This window comes from Pristiophorus japonicus, chromosome 6 (assembly GCF_044704955.1).
Source record: "Pristiophorus japonicus isolate sPriJap1 chromosome 6, sPriJap1.hap1, whole genome shotgun sequence".
NCBI classification, from domain to species: Eukaryota; Metazoa; Chordata; class Chondrichthyes; family Pristiophoridae; genus Pristiophorus; species Pristiophorus japonicus.
Genome location: NC_091982.1, coordinates 240,859,188 through 240,867,994, shown reverse-complemented (window position 1 = coordinate 240,867,994; position 8,807 = coordinate 240,859,188).

The following is an 8,807-nucleotide window of genomic DNA, read 5'->3' as shown; positions in this document are numbered from 1 at the left end:
AAATTTCTGGAATTCTCTGCCCCAGAGAGCTATGGAGGTTGGGTCATTGAATACATTTAAGGCGGAGAGAGACAGATTTTTGCACGATAAGCGAATAAAGGGTTATGGGGAGCGGGCAGGGAAGTGGAGCTGAGCCCATGATCAGATCAGCCATGATCTTATTGAAAGGCGGTGCAGGCTCGAGGGGCCAAATGGCTTACTCCTGCTCCTATTTCTTATGTTCCTATGTTGAGACTATGGACTAGATTTTCCTATAATTTCTCAACGATGTTCTCGGCGGTACAGCTGTTTTTCCGCCCGGCGAAAGTTTCCCCCTGAGTTTTTTTATGGTATCACCCACATCTGAAGATGCACGCCCATGTGCAATGCTGAGAAAAATCGCCAGGGCGTAAATTTGGCCTCAACCGCCGATGTCCAGATCGCCGAGGGAACCGCGCTGTAAAAGCTGCTTGTACAGGGCGGTAAGTGAGTACTCTGCAAAGAAAGGTAAGTTAAAGGTCCTTTATTTATATATTTTTTTAATTTTAACACAGTGATTAGGTGTGAAAGTGTCTTGGGAATGCTTTTTACGTTTTTATTTTTTTTAATTGAAAATTTTTTTTTTAAATATTCGCCCTCCTCCCTAAGCCCAACCGCAGCCTCGGACTAAATTTTAAATACTTACCTTCCATTCCAGAAAGAACCGCCCATTTTACTAAGTTTTCACTTATCCAGCGAGAAAACCGCCAGAGTCCCATTTGCTCACTGGGCGATTAGTTTTAATTAGTTTAAACATAAAAGTGGAAATTCTCACCAGCGTTACTCACCAAACGTTAGTGGTTCTTCTCAGCGGGCAATCGGGCATTGAGGGTTTCATAGGAAAGTCTATTACCTCCTACTTCTACCCAGGGCCTGATAGTCTGTATCCCAGAGTACTTAAGGAAGTGGCCCTAGAAATAGTGGATGCATTGGTGATCATTTTCCAACAGTCTATCGACTCTGGATCAGGACTGGAGGGTAGCTAATGTAACACCACTTTTTAAAAAGGAGGGAGAGAGAAAACGGGGAATTATAGACCGGTTAGCCTGACATCGGTAGTGGGGAAAATGTTGAAATCAATTGTTAAAGAAGAAATAGCAGCGCATTTGGAAATCAGTGACAGGATCGGTCCAAGTCAGCATAGATTTATGAAATGGAAATCATGCTTGACAAATCTTCTAGAATTTGCAGATGATACTAAACTGGGTGGCGGTGTGAGCTGTGAGGTGGATGCTAAGAGGCTGCAGGGTGACTTGGACATGTTAGGTGAGTGGGTAAATGCATGGCAGATGCAGTATAATGTGGATAAATGAGAGGTTATCCACTTCGGTGGCAAAAACATGAAGGCAGAATATTATCCGAATGGCGGCAGATTCGGAAAAGGGGAGGTGCAACGAGACCTGGGTGTCCTGATACATCAGTCATTGAAAGTTGGCATGCAGGTACAGCAGGCGGTGAAGAAGGCAAATGGCATGTTGGCCTTCATAGCTAGGGGATTTGAGTATAGGAACAGGGAGGTCTTACTGCAGTTGTACAAGGCCTTGGTGAGGCCTCACCCGGAATATTATGTTCAGTTTTGGTCTCCTAATCTGAGGAAGGACATTCTTGCTATTGAGGGAGTGAAGCGAAGGTTCCTGGGATGGCTAGACTGACATATGAGGAGAGACTGGATCAACTGGGCCTTTATACACTGGAGTTTAGAAGGATGAGAGGGGATCTCATAGAAACATATAAAATTCTGACGGGACTGGACAGGTTAGATGTAGGAAGAATGTTCCTGATGACGGGGAAGTCCAGAACCAGGGGTCACAGTCTAAGGATAAGGGGTAAGACATTTAGGACTGAGATGAGGAGAAACTTCTTCACTCAGACAATTGTGAACCTGTGGCATTCTCTACCGCAGAGAGTTATTGATGCCAGTTCATTAGATATATCCAAGAGGGAGTTAGATATGGCCCTTATGGCTAAAGGGATCAAGGCGTATAGAGAGAAAGCAGGAAAGGGGTACTGAGGTGAATGATTAGCCATGATATTATTGAATAGTGGTGCAGGCTCGAAGGGCCGAATGGCCTATTCCTGCAACTATTTTCTATGTTTCTATGTTTACACTCACCTGTCATCTCTCAGCAGTTACCCTGTTAAGCCCTCTAAGAATTTTATACATTTCAATGAGATCCTCACTCATTCTTCTAAACTCCAGAGAATATAGGCACATTCTATTCATAGGACAACCCTCTCCTCATAGGACACCCTCTCATCGCAGGAATCAATCCAGTGAACCTTTGTTGCAAATATATCCTTCCTTAGATAAGGAGATCAAAACTATGCACAGTGCTCCAGGTATGGTCTCACCAAAGCCCTGTACATTTGCAACAAGACTTCCTTACCCTTTTACTCCAAACCCCTTGCAATAAAGGCCAACATACCATTTGCCTTCGTAATTTGCTTGCTGTACCTGTTAACTTTCTGTGATTTGTGTGCAAGGACAACCAACTCCCTCTGAATACAACATTTATTAGTCTCTCACCTTTTAAGAAATACTCAGCTTTTACATTCTTCCTCGCAAAGTGGATTATTTCACACTTACCCACATTATACTCCATTTGCCACCTTCTTGCCCACTCACTTAACTGATCCGAAATCCTTTGCAGTCTCTTTGCGTCCTCCTCACAGCTTACTTTCCCACCTAGCTTTGTATCGTCAGCAAACTTGGGTTATTACACTCGGTGTTGCATTGTTGGTGATGCTGTTTATCAATATCTTGCATTTATATAACGCCTTTAATATAGTAAAATGTCCCAAGGCACTTCACAGAAGCGTCATCAAACAAAATTTGATATTGAGCCACGTAATTTGATATTAGGACAGGTGATCAAAAGCTTGCCCAAAGAGGTAGGATTTAAGGAGCATCTTAAAGACGAATTAGACGTAGAGAGGCAAAGAGTTTTAGGGAGAGAATTCCAGAGCTTAGGGTCTGGGCAGCTGAAGGCATGGCCACCCACCAATAGTGGAACGATAAACATCGGGGATGCGCAAGAGGGCAGAAAGGGAGGAGCGCAGAGATCTTGGAGCGTTGTAGGGCTGGAGTAGATTAGAGAGGTAGGGAGGTGCGAGGCCATGGATGGATTTGAAAATAAGAATGAGATGTTAAAGCAAGGCCCTATCTGACTTTTCAGATGGGTATAAAAGATCCCTTGGCCGACATTCCTCCATCAACCAATATCAAATCTCTCTCTCTTTCCTTCCTTCCTCTCACAATCTACATTTTTCAAAACATCCGTTTTTTTAAATTTGTTTGTGGGATTTGGACATCGCTGGCAAGCCAGCATTTATTGCCCATCGCTATTTGCCCTTGAGAAGGTGGTGGTGAGCTGTCTTCTTGAACCGCTGCAGCCCGTGTGGTGCAGGTACTCACACGGTGATAATTCTTTATAGTGATTTTTACAACTGAATGGCTCGCTGGGCCATTTCAGAGGGGCAGTTCAGAGTCAACCACATTGCTGTGGGTCTGGATTCACATATCATCATCATCATCATCATCAGAGGCGGTCCCTCGTATCGAGGATGACTTGCTTCTACCCCACAAAGTTCACAGGTGTTTCAATCTCTCTCCCCCCACCCCTCCCTCTCTCTCTCTCAACCCGCTCTTTCTCTCTTCCTCCTCCCTCACTCCCCTTCCCCTCCCCCCCTCCTCACTCCTTTCTTCCTCCCTCCCTCTTGTCTGGGAGCAGATAAGCAGGTTAACAAAGAGATTGGGACTCTCCGGATATTACAGTCACATATAGGCCAGACTGGGTAAGGATGGCAGGTTTCCTACCTTAAAGGACATTAGTGAACCAGATGGGTTTTTATGACAATCCAGTAGTTTCATGGTCACCATTACTGATATTAGCTTTTTATTCTAGATTTATTTAATTAACTGAATTTAAACTCCCCAGCTGCCGTGGTGGGATTTGAACTCAAAATCTACCGGATCATTAGTCCAGGTCTCTGGATTGCTAGTGCAGTAACATAACCGCTATGCTTGTGTTCCCCATCCATTGTTAGGCAGAGATATTATGGGCCACCCCCCCAACTGGGTTGTAAATTCTGACAGGCAGAAAACACGGAGCTTGAACCTTTGAATGAGTGCACCCGCTCCCAGTTTCCACTCCACTTGCCCAAAACATGCCACCTTTAGGCCCTGAATTACAAAGAAATTTGCAGTGAAAAATCTGCAACATGCTAAGATACAACGAGGATTTATTGAACTTCCAATAAGTGATACTAGATCAATGCACAGTTTGTGAAACTGCAGTTTGGTAAAAGCTCTCCAGCACAAAAAAGAAGCTTGTCAGTTAAGCATTTAAAATAAATTGGGGCGAGTTAATCGCCACAATTTGCATAAGCGAGAGTCAGAACGACTTGATATTTTTTACATAGATTTACAGAGAATGTACAGAACAGAAACAGGCCATTCCGCCCAACTGGTCCGTGCCAACTGTTTATGTTCCACACCAACCTCCTCCCACCTCTCTTCATCTCACCCTATCAACATATCCTTCTATTCCTCTCCCCATCGTGTGTTTATCTAGCTTCCCCTTAAATGCATCTATACTATTCGCCTCACTCACTCCCTGCAGCAGTGAGTTCTGTATTATCACCACACTCTGGGTAAAGAGATTTCTCCTGCATTATGCTAAGTGCCTCCAGCAATCAGATCGCACGATCTGGCAGATTAGAGAATGGGGAATGGTCCAGGACAGAATAGAGCTGAAAAATACATGCGGGAAAGAAAATTCCGAGATCAATCTCCTCAAATATTGTACAGGAATAGCTCTGAATTCCCTCCAGCTCTATCAGGTGGCTTGCTTTCACTCCACATTTTCAACGAGACACATACTGAATATTAATGCAGTACCTGACTGAATAGCTTACTCAGGCACTGTGGAGATGGTCGACCGGACAGTAGAAATTAAATTTAAAGTGTTTATTACCTGTACTGCATTACAATAATTACTCTTTGCCATTTCTGGTAAATTGGTGAATATTTTTCAGCACATTTCAAATCATGCCTGTTTAATTACTCCTCCAGGATTTAAAATGCACTCTACTGAAATACTGAACTAGCATGCCGTGTGTTGGCATGACATTTTTTTAATGGGTTTGCAAAAATAAGTCTAGTTAGAATAGTCAGGAGGTTAAATGCTGCCACCGGCAATGTGTAATTGAGGCTGGACGTTCTCAGGTTTGATATCTGTTTTGCACTGGGCAACAGTGAAAGCAACTACAAGGTTAAACTTGTCTGGTCTGGGACTCTCTGATCCGGAAACATCCATGGTTCGGCATTAGTTTGCGGAACTGCTGCTTTGCATGGGTGGCGTCCCAGTTTCCCGCGCTTCCGCCAAGTTTGTTTACATCTGGCCGGCAGTCCTAGCTCTCCGTGTTCTATGCTGTTATTTAGCAGAAGGAGATAGCCCAGCAGAGTGGGGAGAAGCACTCTATGGGTACCGGTAAGCCTAGGCTAGGCGTTTGCTTATGTGGAGCGTATCGGTTACAGTCATACAGACTGACTGACCTCCCGTGGTTGGTAAAATTCTCCGATTCGGCACCGGTCAGGTCCCGAGGGTGCAGGACCACAGAGGTCCAACCGTACAAGGCATCTCAGTGGCCATGGTCTTGCGAGGTAAAATCAGCCAGTATTCCCGCTCCTGATGGCTGCTCAATGATCACTGCGAGAAAGTGCATGTGTGTGAGCATTGAGGACAGAGTTGAGAGCTTCTGCGATCTGACTACCGTCGAATACCCTGCTGTCATTCACTGTCCACACTCGCACATATAATAATAACTTGTATTTATATAGCGCCTCAAATGTAGTAAAACGCCCCAAGGTGCTTCACGACAGTGTTACAGACAAACAGATAAATTTGACACCAAGCCACAGAAGAAATTAAGGCAGATGACCAAAAGCTTGTTCAAAGAGATAGGTTTTAACGAGTGACTTAAAGGAGGAAAGAGAGGTAGAGAGGTGGAGAGGTTTAGGGAGGGAATTCCAGAGCTTGGGGCCCAGGCAGCTGAAGGCACGGCCATCAATGGTTGAGCGATTATAATCAGGGATGTTCAAGAGGGAAGAATTTGAGGAGCGCAGACATCTTGTGGCATTGTGAGGCTGAAAAAGATTACAGAGATAGGGAGGGGCAAGTCCATGGAGTGATTTGTAAACAAGGATGAGAATTTTGAAATTGAGGCATTGTTTAACTGGGAGCCAATGTAGGTCAGAAAGCACAGGGGTGATGGGTGATCTTGACTGGGTGTGGGTTAGTACACAGGCTGCTGAGTTTTGGATGACTTCAAGTTTACGTAGTGTGGAAAGTGGAAGGCTGGCCAGAAGTGAGTTGGAGTAGTCCAGTCTAGAGGTAACAAAGGCATGAATAAGGGTTTCAGCAGCACAAGAGCTGAGGCAGGGGCAGAGGCAGGCAACGTTACAGAGGTGGAAAAGGGCAGTTTTAGTTATACTGCGGATATGTGGCTGGAAACTCATTTCAGGGTCAAATATGACACCTAGGTTGCGAACTAGTCTTGTTCACCCTCAGATTGAGGCTAGGGAGAGGGATGGGGTCAGTGGTTACGGAACGCAGTTTGTGGCATTGAAGAACGAAAAATGACCACACGGATGAGATAGTGGAGGGTGGCTGGCACTCATGGAACAATACCCCAGCATGAGTCAGTGCCTTAAGGAGAGGATGGAAGTAATCTGAGGGCAAATCAAAGGAGAGCAACCATTGCACCTTAGAAGCATAGCAATTGCCAGATGAGAAAAGACCGAGGTCCATCTGGTTCACTGTCTACCCTCCTGGTAGTCACATGATAGAACGATAATGGAGTTGTTGACCAATCACAGCGATCGATCTCTATCAATGAGTCTACAACAGACCCAGACAGGAGGCGAGGACAACCCTCAGCAGTGGAGAGCTTAGGGAACCACAGGTCCAAAGTCACCTGTTCCTCACAAGCATGTTACATTTACCATGTGTCATGTCTCAAATACTGCCCCCCAAAATGTTATTTTCTAATGAGATCTATCGAATTTGCATTTGAATGGATCAATGCGAACTGCTTCCCTTTTCTCCCTCGGGAGCCTGTTCCATAGATTGACCACTCGCTCACTGAAATAATACCTTCGCAGATTTGAGTTGAATTTATCTCCCTTCATCCACTGGTCTGACTGTTCTGGGCAAGGTGAAACAGCTTGTCACGGTCTACATCATCTAATCCCTTCAGAATCCCAAAACAGCAATCACATTCCCTCTTAGTCTTCTCTTTTCCAGTAAAAACATGCCCAGTTTACATCATCACTCCTCATACTCTATCCCTCAATCATTCTGGATGCTCTCTTCTGTATCCTTTCAATAATTGCAATATCCTTTTTGCACCGTGGCGACCAGAACTGTACACAGCACAATCACACCAATTATTTTTAAATTGACAGGATTACCTCACTATTTCAGCTCAATTTTGACCGTTTAATACCTTGAAACTGTATCTGGCTTAAAGGGGCAGTGAGAAAGCATGCTTGGAAGTTTTATCATGAAAAGCCAGTGGACAGGAACAAAAAAGTAATTAAAAAGGCAAATGGCATATTGGCCTTTAGTTCAGGAGGGCTGGAATACAAAGAGGTGGAAGTTATGCCACAGTTGTACAAAGCTCTGATTAGACCGCATCTGGAGCACTGTGTTCAGTTCTGGGCTCTGCACCACAGGAAGGAGATATTGGCCTTCCAGGGGGTGCAGCGCAGATACACCAGAATGATACCGGGGCTAAAAGGATTCAATTATGAGGACAGGTTGCACAGACTGGGCTTGTATCCCCTTAATATAGCAGATTAAGGGGTGATCTAATTGAGGTGTTGGAGATGATTAAAGGAGTTGAGAGGGTAGATAGAGAAAAACTATTCCCTCTGGTGGGGGGAGTCTAGAACAAGGGGGCATCACCTTAAAATTAGAGCCAGGACATTCAGGGGTGATGTCAAGAAGCCCTTCTTCACACAAAGGGTAGTGGAAATCTGGAACTCTCTCACCTAAAAAGATGTTGAGGCTGCGGGTCAATTGTAAAATTTCAAAACTGAGATTGATAGCTCTTTGTTAGGCAAGAGTATTAAGGGTTGCGGAACCAAGGTGGTTAAATGCAGTTAAGGTACAGATCAGCCATGATCCCACTGAATGGAGGCACAGGATCAAGGGGCTGAATAGCCTCCTTCTGTTCCTATCTTCCTATAATTTTTCCAGGTAAACGCAAACCCTGGAGATGCATATTTCAAAAATTAAGCAATAAATTCGGCACCACACCAGTGAAGATTAAATGTGCAGCATTATCATTTTCCTAACTTTAATCTTCATTTTTTAATTATTGATCGGTTGGCAAAATGAGTTGTTGCAAATGAGAGGTCATAAATATAAGATAGTCACGAATAAATCCAAAAATCCAATCGGGAATTCAGGAGAATTCTTTACTCAGAGAGTGGTGAGAATGTGGCACTCCCTACCACAGGGAGTAGTTGAGGTGAGTAGTATAGATGCATTTAAATGGATGCGAGATAAATACACGAGGGAGAACGAGATAAGGGTATATGCTGACACAGTTAGATGAAGTAGGGTAGGAGGAGGCTCAGGTAGAGCATGAATATTGACATATCCTAGTTGGGCATACTGGTCATCTTCTGCGCTGTAGATTCAATGTACTCCTATGTAATATCCTGTGACAACGGTACTGTACATAGGTAAAAATTCCCAGAGGCATTAACAAACCTGGGT